At 35.0% G+C, this 21,563-nt stretch overlaps 1 protein-coding gene across 5 annotated transcripts in view; it reads left to right on the forward strand.

Moving 5' to 3' along the window:
• The window catches only part of ATG5 (autophagy related 5), a 119,417-nt gene that overhangs the window by 80,994 nt on the left and 16,860 nt on the right, over window positions 1-21,563 (forward strand). The gene's annotated exons all lie outside the window — the stretch shown is intronic.

The following is a 21,563-nucleotide window of genomic DNA, read 5'->3' on the forward strand; positions in this document are numbered from 1 at the left end:
TTATTGTTTTTGGACTTTTTATTGCTAGTGTGTATAAATAGTATTGATTTTTTTGTATATTGATCTTGTATCCAGTAGCCTCATTGAACTTGTTTCTTACTTCTAACAGTTTTGGGGGGGTTTTTTGGTTTTTTTTTTTGCTGCTTCCTTAGAATTTTCTGTATAGAAGGTCACGTCACTACAAATGGAGATAGTTTTACTTCTTCCTTTCCAGTTCGAACGCCTTTTACTTCTTTTTCCTGCCTCATTTCCCTGACTAGAACCTCCAGTACAGAGTCAAAATAAAAGTGGCAAAAGCAGACATCCTTGTTTTATTCCTGATCTTAAGGGGGAAGAAAGCTTACAGTCTTTCATTATTGAGTATGATGTTAGCCTGTAAGTTTCTCTTATATGCCCTTTATAAGATTGAGTTCCCTATATCTTGTTGAGTATTTTTATCATGAAAGGGTGTTGGATTTTGTCAGGTGCTTTTTCTGTGTCTATTCAGGTTCTTATGTGGGTTTTTCCCCTTTATTCTATTAATATGATGTATTGCATTGCTTGATTTTCTTTGTTGAACCAACCTCGTATTCCTGGGATGGATACCAGTCAGTCAGATTATATAACATATGTAGCTGGGTTTGGTTTGCTGGTTTCTTTCTTTTTTTTAATTTATTTACTTTTCAAAATTTTTGGCTGCTTTGTGTCTTTGTTGCTGTGCATAGTCTTTAGTTGCGGCGAGCAGGGGCTACTCTTCATTGCTGTGCGCCGGCTTCTCATTGCGGTGGCTTCTCTTGTTGCGGAGCATGGGCTCTAAGCGCGTGGGCTTCCGTAGTTGCAGCACGCAAGCTCAGTAGTTGTGGCTCGCAGGCTCTAGGCACGCAAGCTCAGTAGTTGTGGCGCACAGGCTTAGTTGCTCCATGGCATGTGGGATCTTCCTGGACCAGGGCTCGAACCCGTGTCCCTTGCATTGGCAGGCAGATTCTTAACCACTGTGCCACGAGGGAAGTCCAAGTTTGCTGGTTTCTTGTTGAGGATTTTGTGTCTATATTCATAACGATTGTTGGTCTCTAGTATTCTTATCTTGTATGTCTTCATCTGGTTTTGATATCCGGGTAATACTGGCCTCAGAATGAGTTGGGTAGTGTTCCCTCTTCTAGTTTTTGGAAGAGTTTGTGAAGGGTTCGTGTTAAATCTTGAAATAATTGGTAGAATTCACCTGGGAAGCCATCTGGTTCTGGGTGTTTCTTTGTGGGAAGGTTTAAAAATTAATAATTGTCTCTCACAGTTTTTGCCAGTGTTCTCATTGCTTTTATGGAAGATAGGATATTTGAAGTCCTTGCTCCACCATTACTGATGACACCACCACTTCTAATAATTCTTAACCTCCAAATTTAGATAGGTGGATTTTGTAGAAATTTGGGGAAGAGAATAAAGACTGAGGAGTTTTCTAAGGTTTTTTATTTTTTAATCTGTTCTTTCTAATTATTTCTAAATACAAAAATTTTAACTTAGTATATTGCTTAAGAACATGAATATTGCTATAAATGATAGATGATTATTACTTTTTCTAAAAGTTGTGTATCCTTGATTATTTTGGATTTTTTTTTCTACATAGGTTCTCCAGTAAAGAACTTTGAAAAATTTGTAGGAATTGAATCTGTAACTTTCATTAATATACCAAGTGGTTAAGATGGAGAAGTTTCATTTAGGCAATTATATCCCAATTAGCTGTGATTTGGGGCATTCACTTCACATCTCTGGACCTCAATTTTATCATTCGTAGAATAGGGATAATAATATATCATAGGGTTGTTAATGAAAATTAAATGTAATACTTTTTGATATTATGCCTGGCACATAGGAAATAATTTGCAAATTATTTGCTGTAATTATTATTAGATTTTATTGCTGTGAATTATTTTATCAGTGATGATAGGGATTGCCATACCCCCTATGACTACTGTAACATATGTAACAAATAGTTCACTCCATTTATCAATATATTTCTGGTCTTAGTGTAGTCTTCTCTGTGAGGCTCTGTCTGGTCCCCAAAATCTATTACTCATTACTGCCAAGTACTCACATAACCTACTCTTTCTGTTTCAGTTCCCTATTTCTTTACCACTTTCTTTCAATTTTCTAGACAAAATACCTTGGAATCTCTTTTGATTAGTTTCTTAGAATTGTACAGTACCAGAACCATTTGCATTTATCACTTTCTTGCCATTTGCACTAATTTCAGTTACTGTTAATTTGATTTTCATGAAACAAAGCTAGACTCCTACCAAATAACATCATGTATTGTTCCCCAAAACATGCTTGATATTTTTATTTTCTTACTCTGTTCACTCCTGCTAGGAATAGCCCCTATTCCCAGAATGCCTCTTAACTCAGCTCAGATGTCACTTCCCCCAAGAAGTCTTTCTTGATTTCTCCATATGTGCCCCAACTCTTCATACCATGTAGAAATTATTTCTTCTTTCTCTGAATTTTGTTTTAAAACATTCCCTTCTGCCTCTTATTGTGGCAAATGTAATTATACATTAGGAGGAAACCTTAGGAATCATCTAATTCAGCCCCCTAATTTTAGAAAGCTTGCACAAAACTCTTGCCCAGATGTTCAACTGGATACTTAATGGCAGAGACAAGAGTAGAACTTGAGTCTTGGATTTCCAGCCTGGTTCTTTTTCTACATGCAGCATTGTAATATAGACATTTCATAAGCTATTTTGCAGTATTTCACCATGGATCTGTTGAAGTCTGTGATTTCTCTGTAAGATGTAACCTGTGAATTACTGGAGGTCGAGGAATTGTTTCATTTCTCTCTGTATCTCTATAGAGGTTTCTCAGAGACTATTTCCTGCTAGAATGAATGAATGAATAATACTTTGCTTTAGAATTAATTAATATTCTTAATGTAAGATTCTAATGATATTCCCTTAGACACCTTTTAAAAGAAATTGGTAAATTGAGGCCTGTAGGGGGCAGCCCAACACAGCAGATTTTGATTGCCCTTGCTAAATAAGCTAGCTACTACTCTCTGGGATTGTTTTAGTCTTAAATTGCTTCCTATGTGGATTTTTGAAAAATGAAAGCAACTATTAATTATGAGCTTATTTGGTGGGTATATTTTTAAAAAATTGTCTTGTATAAGAATGGGAACTTTTTTTTAAAATTTTATTGATTGATTGATTGATTGATTTATGGCTGTGTTGGGTCTTCGTTTCTGTGCGAGGGATTTCTCTAGTTGTGGCAAGTGGGGGCCACTCTTCATCGCGGTGCGCGGGCCTCTCACTATCGCGGCCTCTCTTGTTGCGGAGCACAGGCTCCAGACGCGCAGGCTCAGTAATTGTGCCTCACGGGCCCAGTTGCTCCGCGGCATGTGGGATCTTCCCAGACCAGGGCTCGAACCCGTGTCCCCTGCATTGGCAGGCAGATTCTCAACCACTGCGCCACCAGGGAAGCCCAAGAATGGGAACTTTTTGATGCAGATGATTTGCTGTTTTGTTTTTAAGGCGTTGGATATATATTAGAGCTTCTTAAAAATTTGCTTCGTTTATTAATTCCAAAACAACACAGATAATATAATGGCAAATGTTGCCCCTAATTTATTGTTAAAGAAGTTAAAATATGCAAATTAATAGTATTATCCCAAAGTACTAAAGTTATTATTAAATGAAGTCAACATTTTCTTATTACTAATTTGTTACACTAAGTTAGGTCATTGTTTCATTTAATATTTTCAAGAATAAAAAACATTGCTGGTAATTAAAGTAAGCTATAGAGAAACACCAATAATAGCTAACATTTATTGAGTACTTTGTGTGCCAGGTACTATTTGAAATACTACTTTACATGTATTAGTTCATTTACTTCTCACTAGAGTCCTCTGGGACATATGCTGGTACTGTCCCTATTGTATGGATGAAGTAATTTGTTGGTTATTGAAAATTGCCTAGGGTCACTCAGGAGGTGGAAGAGCTGGGGTTTGAACCCAGGCAGTCTGGCTCCAAAGCTCTCACTCTTAATCACTATTCCTTTGATACATTGTTGAGTTCATTACTTTTATTTTCTTACTCCTTTCTATCACAACTTTCCATTTGAGACTGTTTTCCAGTTTTTACACACATCAGGCTACTTATTACTCCACCCTTTCTGTTGCTTCCTGCCTTCAGTCCTTTTTTTCTTCTTCTTCTTCTTCTAATAGAGAAAATGCATGGACAGAAAGTAAAAACATGACATCCTCCCTTTAGTGTGAAGAGATTGAAACAGATAGCTAAAGTTGTGCGGTTTTCTTTCTCTTTTATTTACAGAATGTTCTTTTTCCAATTACCAATTAAGCGATTTTTAGTGATCACATTAAAGCATAAACTCTCAAATTTAGGAATAGAATGAACTTCACTCTCCTGCTTAAGCATGTAGTACTATGGGGTAATTTTAAGAACTGAAAGATTAAATACCTCATTTTAAAAAGATAGACAAATTTTGATAAGATGGTCTTAATTATTTCACTAAAAATTATATTTTAGATCCCTCCATAAAAAAATTCTTAGTTTAATAACATGCTTATATTTTATTATGGTATTCTAATATATGTAAAAATTGACATTACTGTCAATTATTCGTGTGTATTTTCTTTTTCATTCTCTCCTTTTGATAATTTCAACTCTCCTTAAACACTCTTTGAGAATATGAGTAGATATGGTAAAAATAAGTTGAACTCCGGTTAGTTTGAAATTTGAAAAAAGCTTAGGTTAACTGTGAGATGACATAAAAAATTATAATTTGGCTAAAATGAAAATAGAGTTGTTTCATACCTAAGTATTCAATAGTATTTATATCACAAAGTAAGATCTTGGTGTATAACTCTTTTAAGAAAATATTTTCAATTCCAGTTTACTCCTTGGTTTATTATTATTATTTATTTATTAAGGCACCTCATATTACAGTTAATATTTGAGTTTCTTGGAGGAATTGTCAACCGTATGCCATGGATAACCTACACCTTAGGATGGTCAGCTGCTGCTTTAATGGGTTGATTTACAACCTTCCCATCTTTTTCTAACTGACAAGGGTTTTAGTTTTCTGATTTACTGCTGGCCTAATGAGGTCTTGGCAGATGTTAAGCTCAGTCCCTGTCTAAAGAATGTTTTTTTCCTTCAAAAAGTTTTCTACTACCCATATCATCTGTGTGTGTTTGTGTCATTTTCACATTTTTCTTTCAGTCCCTTTCCATCTCAGGAATGCCAACATTCAGAAATGATGCCCTATAGGGTGATCATTTAATCTATTGACAATTTCATGGTTTAAGAAAATTTGCTTAATCACTTATCTATTCCAATAGTGAAAACTACCTTCTGATTTTTTTTTCCTGTTCTTCTCATAAATGATTTTCATATAACAGGCCAGAACACACAACACCTGTCCGTTAAGAACAGAATTACTAGGCTTTGATTCTTAGTAGTGGTTCCTTCTTTTGGGTAAATATGAGAATTGCTTTTGGTCTAATTACTCATACTTTTAAAATAACTACTTACTAATAATTTCAAGTAGGTAATGTATGTGTGATTATTTAGGAATATTAGAAGGAAAAACCAATCTAAAAATACACAGGCTAATATCTTATTCTTTATTTCTGGCCTGAACCTAGAAAATTTTGTTTGGCATTTTATATCCTGGTATTACTCTTTGATGAAGTTTGTGTCTTAGTTGTTGGGTCATACCCATTTTTTTTTTTAATTTTGTTTTTAATTTTCAAGGTTTTGTGGGGGGTTATATATTTTTGCTTCATGATCCATGCAGGTTGTTTATAATAATAAGACAAGTACTAAGGAGATCATGTAAATACAGAGATACATGTGTAGATATATTGATGCATGCATCAATTGTATTGCTATTACCTATAGATGCAGATCTTGATATATACATATTTGAAATTTCTAAATTGTTGGCTAGGCAAGTTGCTCCTTTTGCAGATCGATTGTGATATATTAAAATGTTAATTCTCAGTTAAGAAATATAATCTAAACTATACTAAACAGTCAATTGCATTATCTTTTGATGCCTTGGGAGCATTTTATAGACTATATCTTGTCTCAAACAGGATGTATCTCTCAAAGGTCTGTTTCAAAAAACCTTATAAATGTAAAGGAATGTCAATGCTGGTTCAAAGAGTCACTGTTTGAAGTGTGTTGCTTAGAGTGGGTAGTGGATAGGGAGGGCTCTCTAACAATGGAGTGATGAGTCTTGATCACAATTAAGTTCAACAGGATTGGATCTACATTTGGAAACCATATATGAGTAGACCATATGTCTACCTTGGGTGTGATCTTTTCATGAAAGTCACCTATCTGTTATGTTGTGACACAGTTATGTACACGACTTAAATTAATTAAAATCGTATGAATTGTAAAATTCATACAATTTTGAAATTGTATGAATTGTAAAATTCATACAATTGTGAAATTGTATGAATTAGTAAGCTGAGGATTTCAAATGATTATTGAATTCACTGATGAGTGATTTGTATATTAGATGTGTGGCTGAGTTAATGTGCACAAAACTTTGAGAAGTCAAACTAATATGTTACTTATTATTGAACTTCATTAACTATATTTTACACCATATTAAATCTGTCTTCAAAACATTCATGTAAATGGATATTACATTTCAAATGTAGAAAATAAACATACTAAGAAATAACATGTCTTCAAAACTAAAGACTCAAAATGTTAAGAATACATAATACATTGGATTTCTGTTTGTCTAGATATTTCAAAGCATAGATAAGAGAAACGTTGGTTATTTCATGTATATGAGAAGAAAGAATTTCTCCTGCTAGTTTAAAATTTGAAAGAAATAATGTATTTCAGTCGGCACTTCTGTTCTTTTAGTCTTTCCTTACTTTCTTTTCTTTTCCTCCTCCATTTCTCTTTTTCTTCATCTTTCTGTCCCACCTTCTTTTACAGAGCCCCTCCTTTTCTCTGCCTCACTAATCTGAGAAGTTTTTACTATGTAATAAGCATTTCCTATTTTAATTAAAGTTTTGAAGTTTACTTTTAAAAGCGGAGTTTTACTAAAGGAAAAATACCTCTATTAGCTTACATTTAAAATCCTTTTCATCATGATGAGGGTAATTATCTGTTACTTCTAAGAAGTAAGCCACAGCCAATTTCTGACTGCATACATGTTTGAAGTAACTTAGAATCAGCTTGGGACAGTTCTGACGTCTGCTTGTGTAATGCAGCATTCGTACTCTTCACTAGGTGTTCATTTTAGCTACAGATGCTTCATATAAAACAGAGTAGAGTAGCTTTCAAAAGGATCTGCACATCAAAGTATAACTAGAACTCTGGTTTTTACGTTGCTTAAGGAATCCTTAATGGAGTAGAACTAACAAATTTGCTCTTCCCTCTAACACATTATCGTTTTAAAAACTTTTTACTTCCATGCCTTCCTGAGTCATATCACATATAATTGAATAGATTTATTACTTCGGAATGTTTTAACAATGTCCACATTAAATAATATAGTAATTTATGTTCTGTGTAAAGAAGGCTTCCTTTAATTGTAATTAATTCTGGGGAATAATGATCTGCTTTTGGAACAATAAATAAAATTCCTTAAATAAAGAACTATATTTTAAGTTGAAATACACACTCTTTCACCCATTTTGTAGTTCACCTGATAACTATTCATAAGTGTTGTGATAATAGCTTTTAGCCACAGTTTGTTCTCTTCTGCCTCACCACAGTCTTCCATTTCTCAGCTGGATAGACTGTCACTTAAGTTACACAAGAATTAATCTTTGTTGTCTATGGTCCTCTTAGACCCTTATTTAAAAAATCACCACTTCAGTGTACTAAATAGCAAAATGTTTATGCTATTTTAAAACTCCCATTGTGGAAAGAAACCTGCAATTCTGACTTGCTGAATTGGTGGTATTGGAAAATTATCTTGAACTAAAATTCTGATGGGATATATTAGCCTACTTTGGATTCTGTAGACAGTCCTTTCTTCATATATTGTGTTCCAAAAATTTGAATCTGTAAAGGAGATAGGACTTGTATTATAAGTAAAAAAAATTCCTAGGATAGGCTACATAATTAGTAATGAAATTCAACTATGATATTGGTACTGTAAAGCCTAACCTGCACTTAGAATATCGTTCCTTTACCATTCTAGATTCTAAGTCAAGAATCTGTGAGAGGAAGAGCCCCTCTTATTGCAGAGTCCCGCCTCTCCATTCGGGTCTCAGCAGTGTGGGCTGGAATCAGAGGTTCCAAGCTAGTAGGAAGGAAGTAGGTAGATGAGGAGTTCCTCTCCTACCCTGACTGGTGGAGTGGGTTCTGGGAAAGCTCAGAAATAATAGACGTAATGAGTCTACAAGCTGGGCAACAGTTGATCAATAAGGACATTTTTTATGATCCAGACACGCTATTTGGTAAGATAGATTAATTCTGTTTTATATAACCCTTTATTATTAAATTCTGAATTCATTTTAGTAAGCCCCCCTGCCGCGCGCACACAATTTAAACTAGGTTTTATAATTTCACAACTTTTGGGCTTCATTTTAAGCATCAGAACATGATTTTAAATGAGTTAAACAAATTAAGGCAGAGTTATTTAAATTCCCACAGGCAACTTTAAAATTGGCACGATGCTATACAACTTTTTAAAGAAAAACTTATAATTTTTCTGAATTGATGAAGACAGGGATATTTCTCTGATCCTTATTGTTTGGAAACTCTTGACTTTAAAATTTTTAAATTTGTGGGGATGGTATAATTATTGTTTTTTAAGAACTCATGAAACAAACATGGTTTGATGAATAGTTGTAAGTGAAACTATGATGAATCTGAATTATCACCCCAGAAGAATTCCCCCCACTGCCCACCCATTTGAGGACTTTTTACATTATGTTTTCTTTTTAATAATAGCTTTATTAAAGTATAACTTTGATATCATAAAGTTCACCTTTTTTTTTTCTTTTGGCTGTGCCGCATGGCATGCGGAATCTTAGTTCCCCAACCAGGGATCAAACCCAGGCCCCCTGCAGCAGAAGTGCAGTCTTAACCACTGGGCTGCCAGGGAAGTCCTAAAGTTCACCCTTTTAAAGTGTACTATTCATTGATTTTTTAAGAATATTCACAAAGTTGGTGCAACCATCGCTGTTATGTAATTTCAGAACACTTTTATCACCCCCAAAAGACCCCATACCTGATTAGCAGTCACTCATTCTTCCTTCCTTCCTTCCAGCCCATGACAAATTCCCCCTCACCTCCAGTTCATGGCAACCACTAATCTACTTTCTCTCTCTGTCTCTCTATGGATTTGCCTATTCTGAACATTTTATGTAAATGGAATCTTAAAGTATATGGCCTTTTGTGTCTGGCTTCTTTCACTTTGATTATATTTCCATGGTTCATCAATGTTGTAGCATGTTTCAGTACATTCCTTTTTATGGCCAAGTAATATTCCACTGCTTGGAGATATCACATCTTGTTTATCTATTCACCAATTGATGGTTATTTGGATTGTTTCTACATTTTGGCTATTATGGATAAACGTTTCTGTAGACAATAATGTACTAGTTTTTGTGTGGACATATACTTTCAGTTCTCTTGGGTAGATACTTAAGAGTGGAATTGCTGGGTTATGTGATAATTCTATGTTTAATCTTTTGAGGAACTGCCAGACTGTTTTCCAAAGCATGTGCACCATTTTACATTTCGCTAGCTGAGTACGAGGGTTCCAATTTGTCTACATCCTTGCCAGCACTTGTTATTTTCTATCATTTTAATTATAGCCATCTTAGGGGGTATGAAGGGGTATATCATTTTGGTCTCAGTTTTCACTTCCCTAATTACTAATGATGTTAAACATCTTTTCATATGTTTAGTGGTCATTTGTATGTTACCTTAGGAGAAATATCTTCAAAACCTTTGTTCTTTTTTAGTTGGGTTGTCTTTTTATTACTGAATTATAAGAGCTCTTTATATCTTCTAGACACTAATTCCTTATCAGATATATGATTTGCATATATTTTCTCCCATACCGTAGATTTTATTTTCATTTTCTTAATAGTGTCCTTTGAAATACAGAGATTTTTAATTTTGATTAAATTCAGCTTATTTTTTCTTTGGTTGCTTGTGCTTTCAGGTTGTCTTGCCAAATCCGAGGCCATAAAGATTTCCTTCTATGTTTTCTTTCAAGAGTTTTATAGTTTTACTACATTGTTTTTCTTCATATGTTTTTTAGAGTAGTCACGGGCTATGATTTTTGAATTTCTTAATCAGCAGATTACTTTCAACAGTGAGATCTGTAAAATATTTATCACTAGTTTTTATTTGCTACTTGTAAAAATTTCACAAGAATTTATGAAATCTGCTTTTGATGATATTTCAGTAGGATAATTTTTTTAAATTATTTGTATCAGAAACAAAAATATCAACATTCCCATATTATAAACTTTATTTAGCATTCACTGTAAAACCTACAGACCTTGCTGAGAGGACTGAGGATCTTGTAGAGCCTCACTAGCTCCTGGCCCAAGTTTAGAAACACTTTTCTAGTGGATAAGACACTTGACTGGACATCAAGAGAACAGAATTTTAATTCTGAGGTCAACACAACCTCTTTTACCCAGATGTTTCTTCTTGCTACTTGGATTTCTATATTTGTACAAATTAAAAGTGCTGCATAGTTATTTTATATAATTATACCGTAAAGATAGAAATAATCTGTGTATAAAAGTATCCTTTGATTCTTTAGTCAAAAACAGTTTATTAATTACATTACTCTTGTAGTAGCCTACCTTTTAGTATGGCTTTTAGGTAAAATTAGAAAAGATATTTTAAAGCTCTTATAGATAATGAAATTTAAACTATGATTCCCCAGGTATGGTTTTGAAATCTTTCCAGAGAAACCTTAGAAGAATTAAGATAATTATTACTTAAACACGTCAATCCTAGCCCTTTTATAGGAAGCTTCTCAGTTGGCCACTCTACTAATAATTTCAAATAAAACACTTTAAAGCCATATAACTTGTTTTATAAATTAGCTCATAAACAGCATCAAATTGATCTCAATCTTGAGTAAGAGGGATATGGTACTTCCCTGTAACACATTTTATTCAGTGAAAGGATATGAGGAAGACACAAACTGTTGCCTGTATTTGAAGAAAATTTGCCTTAATTATTTATGTGGCAAAATATATTTGGTATTGTCTAGGCAGAAATATAATAAATATAACAATTTAAATAAGACAAAACATAAACTTCAAACCAGATGTGTGGATATAATTCTGATGGGTGCTTTCATTTAATCATAGTCTCAATTAAGACACTGCTGCTTTGAGGATTAAGTGTCCCTGACTATAATAATGACAGCTTTTCAAATGTTAATTATTATTTTTCAGAGTTGTCGGGAATATTAAAAGTGGACTTCAGACTCTGGTAGCATAACTACAGAAAGTGCTTATTTTCAGGTCTCCCATTTCCCTGCATAAGGGATAAAAGTAGTCTGATGAAGTGGCACAGACTCCCCCTCCCGCTGTCCTCCCTGTCCCCCTGCTTCCCACCACCAAAAGGACTGTTTACTGTAAAGGTCTAAAAGCATTCATTTGAAAATGGCCTGTTCTTTTTACTTAATGAGGTATTGTAATTGTGTATATTCTTAAGCTAATTTTAACATGAGGCTTCTTTTGAAAAGCATGTGATGCAAAATTTGACATGCATGAATATATCTAAGGCCAGATATGCATGTGACAGTTTGAAGCACATATCATGTGTCATTGTTGGTAAAGTCTGTCAGCATATCCTCTGTAAACCCCTATTTTCTTTTTCTTTGTGCCACATATTTATTCTAATGAACAAGACTTCAAAGGGAACAACTCATGGTTGAATACCAATTATTTTTTATTCTCTCTGTTTTTGGTTCTGTAAAGACTAGATAGTGTTACCTTTCTTTGGTCCAGATTTAACCGTGGTTTTAAAGGGAGAAATGAAAGGAATTAATCATTGTTAAAACACCTGTTGCACTAGGTGTTTTGTGTATCTCATCTTATTTAATTGTTACAACAGTCATTCAAAAATATATATTATTCCCATTTTTCAAATTTAGAAACAGACTCCCAAAGATTGACGTAATTTGCCTTAGGGTACCTAGTCAGTTGTGCTGTGAGTTGGGATTCCAACCAAGCCCTTGGTAATTCAGTGCATTTGACATTCCACGCTTTATGTGCTAAATTTGTAGGCCACTTTGCTCCCCTTATCCACTAATTTCTCACAGGTACTGTTATATTCCATCTGCCTCTGAATATTTTAGTGGGGAGGGGCATATGAAAGGGAAGGATTGGTGCTGTACTCTGCCTGAAATAGCCTTGTCTCTTTCTCTGTTTTAAAAAAAAATTCTCCATTTCAAGTTGGAAACTGGAAGACCTATATTCTCTCCTTTGTTTTCATCTTCTTTGGAAACTCCCTACAATTTTATTTAATACATTACATTCTACCACACTTAGCGTATTTTACTTTGAACCTACTGGTATATCTTGCACACTTATAAAATGAAATTATGTAACCAGTTTTTTGTTTGATGTTTGTTTGTTTGTTTTTTACTTTTGTTTTTGCTCTAGCTGCCAAAAAGTCCAGAGTTAAAAAGTTTATGCTTGGGCTTTTAAATTTTCTCATAGCACTTTGTACATATTTCTATTATCACTTAACACTGTTACAATTATTCGTTTATGTGTGCATTGTTCATCTTTGTATCTACTAGCAGAAGTGATACCTTCATAAGTGCTCAACAAATGTTTAATGAATGAAGATTTCTGATATATTTACCCCTGCCCTCTGGTTGTTAGAGATCCTGGACGTGGGTACTACTACTGGGATAATTCTTTTTGTTTGTTTGTTTTGTTGTGTTGTGTTGTGTTGTGGCTGGACTCTTGACTGTCTGGGTCTGGGCTGTTTGGGGGCCGGTGGGGAGACAGCCATGAGGACTGTGCCTAGTTGCCAAGACCACAGGGCTTCACTGGACTAGGCAAGAATTTACCCAAAGCACATGAAATCAGCCTAACTCTCTAAAAATAGGAAGTAGGAAGTGCATCTAAGAAGCCAGAGATGAGAGCTGCCAATGGGGTGAAGTGGAATCATAGTCAGGAAAAGAAGATGTGATCAGAAACTGGGAGATTTGGGAACAGGCTAGGAAGCAGAATTTGAAAGGATGTGGAGGGAATGTTTCTGGATGGAGGCTGTGAGCACTCTTAGGGGGTGGGACTAATTTTTGAGTTACTGGATTAAAGGAGAGCTACTCAGGGCTGGTCAGAGAGCTTTGTGAGGGGAGTAACCCTGCTCATTTTCTGCTGAATACCTTTAACAACTGCCTGATACAGTAAAAGAGGTGAATTAAAGTAAGAATAAACGAATGAATTAAGGAAACAAATCTATTTTCAGATCACACAATCTATCCACATCCCTTATATCCACTCTCTCCATTTTCTTTGCCACCACACAAGTTCTTACCCTCGTTATTTCTCAAGCAAACCAAAGAGACTCCCCAATTCTCCAATCTCTTCCAATTTTAATTTATGTTATAGACTGTAGCAGGATTAGTCCTTTTTTTCCCTCATTCAATTTCTGTAAACTAAAAACAAAAACAGTTCACCCAATCCTCCCACCCCCATACTCCCCGCCTCTGGCAACCACTGATCTGTTCTCTGGATCAGTGAGCTTGGTTTGTTGGTTTGTTGTTTTTATTTTTTGGATTCTGCATATAAGAGATGGGATCATTCTATCCAAGACAAAGATGTGTTAATAGTTTTTGTTGTTATTATATGCGTGCTTTTGCTATAAGCAATCTCAAATCCTTTTTTTAAAAAAACATTGACAGGAAATAAATGTAATATTCTTTGTTGCAATTTATTTATCTTTATATCCTTGTAATGCCTGTCACATTACAAGGATTAATGGAATATCAGTGGCCACATGATTCTCAAAAGTAAAGTATTATATTGTGGTTTTTTTCTACGGATATAAGGAAAGTTTTATTGGTGTTCATCATGTCACCATTTTGGCAATAATGAAGGCTTCACTACTTATTATGTAAAGCTTTTAAAATGTAGTAAATTTAGTTATTTTAAAATTGTGTCAAGTGAAAATGCACTGATTTTGATGGCCCTAGTTGGTGGAGTTTTTAATATTGGAAGTAACTTTACAGTTATATGTGTTTTATTGGACTTATAAAATCTAGTGTTTCCAATGTCTTTCAGTTCAATTTATGCTAGTTATAAATATAGTAGGTTTGCATAAAAATCAGAGCAATTTTTTTCACTTCTTGATATTTTTATAATTTATTCCTTTTCCATATTCTTCTAAAACACATAGTACTATCTATATAGTTAATGAAATAAATCTAATTACATTCTCTGTTAATAAGTAGGCATTGCTAATTCCAGTTATAGTTCAGTATAGCTGATTTTTTTTTTTAAATCTAAAAACCTAACAAGTGAACTCCTTTGATATACTTAAGCAAGTCTTGTAAATCAAATTTTATTTACAAATATAGTAAACCAATTATCCTGACTCTTTCATAGGACTTAAAAGCAAAACATACAAAGTAGCTGATGATATCAAAACTTGTTGCTGTACCTGGAGAAATACCACATATATAAAGTATCAACATAATATTTATTTCTTCAGCCCAACCAAGGGCTTAGAATACCAGTCTAAGGCTCACCGGACCAAATATGGATTCAGTTTACAGCGAGTCAGATCAGAGATCCTGAACCTGGGTACTACTACTGGGATGATTCTATCCAAGCAGTTCTAACAAACGGGGTCCCTTGTCATCATGAGGTACTGCCTGCTGTATCAGTAGGAGACCCCCTACCCCCCCCCCCCCCGCAGCCTTTTAATTAAGGGCATTTGTAAGTTTCACAAACAAGTGAATCATCATGCATCTACTGGGCATCTTTTAGGTTGCATCCTTTCTGAATTTTTATGTTTTTCTCTTTCATAACTTTTAATCTCTTTGTTTCAGTGCATAGAATCTCCTTTTCCTATTGGATATGACTCTTTCCTTTTTAAGGTCACTAACGCCTTGGTCTGTGAACCAAATGTGTCCAGCTGTAATTTGTCATTTTCAGCAAACTAACATTTCTAACCCATTATATTGATACAATATATATTACCAAAACAACAAAATCAGCCCTAATGCTATGTAGTAACAGTGTGATGACAAGATTAGTATATCTTCTTATCATCCATATTTTATATTACAACTCAATGTAAAATACATGTTAGTGTTTAATAAATTTCTTTTGACTGTCAAGTCGTGCTTAATAAGAACAGTAACAGCACTTATTGAGCAATTAATGTTCACTAGGCATTCTTCTAAATGCTTTTCATAAATTAACATGTATAATCTTCACATGGAGTTGTAACAAATGATACAGAAACATCTCTATACATACTCTTCACCCAGTTCCCCCCCACTGGTGACATCTTCTATAACTATAGTAAAATATTATAGCCAGGAAAAGTGACATTGATACAATCCACAAACTTTATTCATATTTCATTAGTTTTGTTCCAACACAAAGGCTACCCTTTTATAGCTCAGCCTCCAACCTCACTTTCACCTTTCCCTGACATCTGGCAACTACTAATTTGTTCCCCATTTCTAAAATTTTATCATTTTACTAATGTTATGTAAGTATAATCATACAGTACATAAGCTTTTGAGATTGGATTTTTTACACATAGTGTAATTCCCTTGCACTCCATACAATTTGTTGCATGTATTAATAGGTTTTTACATTATTATTACTGAGTAGTATTCTGTGGTATAGATATACCACCATTTAACCATTCACCTGTTGAAAGACATTGGGATTGTTTTTACTATGAACATTTGTGTACAATTTTTTTGAGAACATAAGTTTGCGCTTCTCTGGGAGTACTCAAGAGTACAATTGCTGGGTCATATGGTAAATGTATGTTTAGTTTTGTAAGAAACTACCTTACCCTTTTCCATAAGAGCTGAACCATTTTACATTTGTACTAGCAATAGTACGAGAGATCTCGTTTCTCCACATGCTCACCAGCATTTGGTATTATTACCATTTTTTATTTTAGACATGTGGGTAGGTGTGTAGTGATGTTGTATTGTGGTTTTAATTTGCATTTCCTTAGTGGCTAATGACGTGTCAAACATCTTTTTTAAATTATTAATTAATTTATTTATTTATTAATTTATTTATTTTTGGCTGAGTTGGGTCTTCGTTGGGTCTTCGAAAGCATGGGCTTTCTCCAGTTGCGGCAAGCGGGGGCTACTCTTCATTGTGGTGTGCAGGCTTCTCATTGCGGTGGCTTCTCTTGTGGCGGAGCATGGGCTCTAGGCATGCAGGCTTCAGTAGTTGTGGCATGCGGGCTCAGTAGTTGTGGCTCACAGGCTCTAGAGCGCAGGCTCAGTAGTTGTGGCGCACGGGCTTAGTTGCTCCTCGGCATGTGGGATCTTCCCGGGCCAGGGCTCGAACCCACGTCCCCTGCATTGGCAGGCGGATTCTTAACCACTGTGCCACCAGGGAAGCCCTCAAACATCTTTTCACGTGCTTATTTGCCATATGTATATCCTCTTTGGTGAAATGTCTGTTGGTGTCTTTTGCTTATTTTCTAATTGAATTCTTTGTGTTTTTTACTGTTGGATTTTTAGAGTTCTTTATATATTCTGGATACAAGACCTTTGTTGGATATGTAGTCTTGCAGATATTTTCTTTCAGTCTTGTCTTTTCATCTTCTTCACAGAATCTTTTCTAGAGCAAAAGTTTTTTTTATTTTGATAAGGGTCCAGTTTATCAATATTTCCTTTTATGGATCTTGCTTTTTGGTGTTAAGTTCTAGACTAGTTTTGAATCTAGTCCTAAAGTGACTTTGCTTTTTTTACCTTGCCATATAAAAACATTACAACATAAGCTGAATTTCATGATTCTGGACCTTTTAGCATCTAGACAAGTGAACTTAGAGAAAGTAGATTAAAACTAAAAAGAAATAAAATTTGAGTCTGCTAAATTGGGACAGTATTAAGTTAAAATATTCATTACAGTGCTCTAAAACTGTTGATCGTGGTGGTGGTAGTGTTGCGGTGGTAGCGTGTGTTTTAGTGTGTATTTAGGTGGTTGTGTGTACCATGATTGTACTGTGTATATATTTTATCTCAGATGCTCTGCAGTGTAGATATGACCTCCATTTATACTCATGCATATGTGTGCAAACTTGATTCAGTAAAATCTTACAAATTTAACTTAAAATTTTTACAAATTTAGTTCCTCTGCTTCTGTTCAGTATATCTCCAAGGTAAATCAACAGCATAACTTTACCATACAGGAAAAAGTTATTGTTACAGTGATGAGGGCGCCTGAGTAAAGAAGGGCTGGGGCACAGCCAGCCAGTAGCATCCCAGTTTTATATACATTTGATGTGTTTAAGAAATGACTAACATATTTAGTTTAAAAACTGGCAAGGGCAGTTTCAAATATGACTTTACCAAGTCATATTATTTCTCATGAGAAAGTAATTCTGTTTCGTGAAAGTCCCTGAAATAGTTTGCATATTTACAAATATATGGCTAGATTAAATGTTGTGGTGTAGTTCTATTACAGTGGCTTTCTTATCGATCAGGCTAAGGTTCAGATTACCATGGATATTGTTAGCATTCTCTGGTTTTATGTATACTAAATCAAAGTTTAAAGAATTCATGTTCGTGGAGTTTTTGTATTTTTAAAATTCTTGCTATATTCAAAAGGAAAATAGCTTTTAAATACTTCCTAACATAATTCAGTCTTCTCTGCTTAACTCCAACTTAGGTTTAATGAGATCTGTTAAGAAATTTACATGAATTTACCCTTCATTCCCACTGCCCTTCAGAACCTCTGTACAGTAGTTGAATTCCTGATCTGTCTGTGGAGGGCTTTTGTTTTAAGGATAAGTAACTCTCAAAATTGAGTACTTTTCATAATCTTTGGTGTAACTTACTCAGACACTTAATGGCTCTTTTCTAACATACTAAATTTTTAAGAATGAGAATATAAGTTTTTTTAATATGATTTTTTAAAAATTAATTAATTAATTAATTAATTTTTTTTTTGGCTGCGTTGGGTCTTCGCTGCTACTTGCAGGCTTTCTCTCATTGTGGCGAGCAGGGGCTACTCTTCGTTGCGGTGTGCGGGCTTCTCATTGCGGTGGCCTCTCTTGTTGCAGAGCACAGGCTCTAGGTGCACGGGCTTCAGTAGTTGTGGCTCACGGGCTTAGTTGCTCTGCGGCATGTGGGATCTTCCCGGACCAGGGCTCAAACCCGTGTCCCGTGCATTGGCAGGTGGGTCTTAACCACTGCGCCACCAGGGAAGCCCGAGAATGTAAGTTTTTAAAGGCACTCGAATAAATGTTAAACAGAAAATGTTTATTAGATTTTTTATTGGGGTTTTTAATAAAGGTTTTTATTATTTGAAGAACAGCAGTTTACTTTGATGAGAGTTTTCTTGGCTACCATTCTACAGAATTTACTTAGAATATGTGTTAATAGTACTGGGGCTTTCCCCCTCCCCCCAAGCAAATAGCATTATAAAGGTTGTTGAAGTTATACCTTTATTATAACTGCTCCACTTTGGGAGAGTTGAAAAAAGAGAAGTACAGAGAAATTACAGGCCATTTTTTCTAGGAATGGGAATAGAGGAGAATTTCTGTTTTTTAATGTGTAGCTAAGACTACTTGGCCTTTCCTGTTTAGCATTTTTTTCCAAATTATTATAATATATATTATATTATTATAGCTAAGCCACCTCATAGTTCTGTCGCTAAGTAGGGGCGAATGAATCTTGAAAAGATTTATTTGGCTTTGCTGAAAACCTTAGTATTTTCAGATCAGAGCATGGATGATACATTTTAACTTTTTTTAAATTGGGGGTACAGTCCTGCCCCTCCTTTTCTACTGACCGGGTCCTAGTTGTCATCACATAGGCTTGCATTACTCAGACAGCCTCTCACCGATCATCCTGATGTTACCTCTTCACCAAGTCATTGTACACAGAGCTGCTTTCCATTAGCCTTCAGAAAAAGCCTCTTTCATCACGTCACTTCCTTTGCTAAAAAGTCTTAAAAGCCTCTTCATTGCCTGGAAGATAGAAAGCCCTAAGTGGGTGGTGGCTATTTTAAATTATTACTGCAGTCTCCTATTCATTTCTTTTTTCTCTGAATTCTTCTAACCTTTATTATCTTAACATAGTTAATCCTTGATTGTGCATGATATCATTCTCAGTTTCACCTGTGGGAAAAGTATGAGCTTCCTAAATTGAAGGATATCAATCACACTTTTTTAAAAAAATTTTTATTGGTGTATAATTGATTTACAATGTTGTGTTAGTTTCAGGTGTACAGCAAAGTGAATCTGTTACACAAATACATATATCCACTCTTTTTTAGATTCTTTTCCCGTATAGGCCATTACAGAGTATTGAGTAGAGTTCCCTGTTCAATCATACTTTTAAAAAATGAAGAGTTCAATTAGTGAAGTGAATTGCATTATATTCAGTGTATATTTATTAAAATTTTAGTTTTTTTCATACTTTCCATATATGCTCAACTGTATTATTGTAACACTGTTTTTAACATTTATTATGTATTCACTGAACACACAGTGTAAAGCCAGGAGAGGTACTCACATGCTTGCACCACATCTAGCTTTTCTTACATCGTAGTTTATGTCTGCACTTAAAATCAGATGATTTTTTACCAAATCTGGTAAAAGTTGTCTTGAAGAAGTTGAGATATACCTCTGTGATTTAAAAACAAACAAACAAACAGGGACTTCCCTGGTGGTCCAGGGGGTAAAACTCTGCGCTCCCAATGCAGGGGGCCCGGGTTATATGCCTAGTTGGGAAACTAGATCCCACATGCATGCCACAACTAATGATACCTCATGCTGCAACTAAACATGCCGCAACGAAGATCCCACATGCCGCAACTAAGACCCGGTGCATCCTAAATAAACTAGTTAATTAAAAAACGAACAAACAAACAAACCAAAAACTTGTCTCTAATGGCTAGGTATTTGAAATCATTTTCTTATAAAATATAACGTATTACTCTGTTCCTGTAGGTTTTTATGGTTTTTCATTCCAGGAAGCTTAAAACAAAAACTTAGCATCTTAAAATGAAATAGCAGTTAAGAGTTGTGGTGGGTATTATTCTCCTTATCATTTACTTATTCTGTTCTTGGCAGTTCTCCTATTCCCGGAATAAACTTAAGGGGTATGGAATGTCCCAAATTTCCAAAGAAACTGGGTGCAAGATCATAGAACTCATAAACGACAGTGCTATTTACTCATAGATTGGCTGATTCCAGAGCCTCTGCAGTCTGTCATGGGGAGGCTTCATCACTGTTGTCGTGCTTCTGGAGAGGGAGTTTGAGAAACTTAAACCTAATTTTCTGAATGGGTAAGACGTTGAAATTATTAGCAATAAATTATGACATAGTGCTAATAACAATTGTCAGAGGAAATACATCTACTATTTTGAAATTTGTTGAACCTATAGAAAAGAAAAAATAATAAAACAACTAAGACCATATAATACCCTTCACCTGGATTCACCAGTAATTAACATTTTTTCACATTTGCTGTCTCTTTCTACACACATACTCTTTCTCACTCCCCTCCCCCAACCATTGGACTGTAGGTTTCAGACATCATGGTACCTTACTCCTAAATATTGGATCATGAATTTCTTAACAATAAGGATATTGTCCTTATAAACATTATCACACCTAAGAAATTTGACATTAATTTAATAATATTATCTAATGTTCATTTCGTATTTCCCCATTTATTCCAAAAATGTCTTTTATAGCTGATCTTTTTTTTTTTTTATAAATTTATTTTTTTTTAATTTATTTATGGCTGTGTTGGGTCTTCGTTTCTGTGCGAGGGCTTTCTCCAGTTGTGGCGAGCGGGGGCCACTCTTCATCGTGGTGCGCGGGCCTCTCACTGTCGTGGCCTCTCCCATTGCGGAGCACAGGCTCCAGACGCGCAGGCTCAGTAGTTGTGGCTCACGGGCTCAGTAGTTGCTCCGCGGCATGTGGGATCCTCGCAGACCAGGACTCAAACCCGTGTCCCCTGCATTAGCAAGCGGATTCTCAACCACTGCGCCACCAGGGAAGCCCTATAGCTGATCTTTTTAAATTTCTTTCTCCAATCCAGTATTCAGTCAGACTTCGTGTTTTGTATTTAGTTGTTAAATCTTGTCAGTCTCTTTTAATCTTTTTGTATTGTTTTTATTTTTTTAATGCCTTTGACTTTTTTGAAGTGTTCAGGCCAGCTGTGTTTAGAATGCTGCACGTTCTGAATTTGTTTTATTGCTTCCTGTGGTTAGATTTATTTGAGTTTGTGTTAAGCATTTTGGGCCATAATACCACATTTGTGATGTTATATGCTTCTGATTACACTATATCAGAAGACATCTAATGCCAGCTTTAAATTTCTGATCTATTAGTTCATAATTGGCAGCAACAGAGACTTAATTGTTTGAAATCTTT

The sequence above is a fragment of the Balaenoptera acutorostrata genome, chromosome 14, assembly GCF_949987535.1.
Source record: "Balaenoptera acutorostrata chromosome 14, mBalAcu1.1, whole genome shotgun sequence".
In the NCBI taxonomy this organism is placed as follows: domain Eukaryota; kingdom Metazoa; phylum Chordata; class Mammalia; order Artiodactyla; family Balaenopteridae; genus Balaenoptera; species Balaenoptera acutorostrata.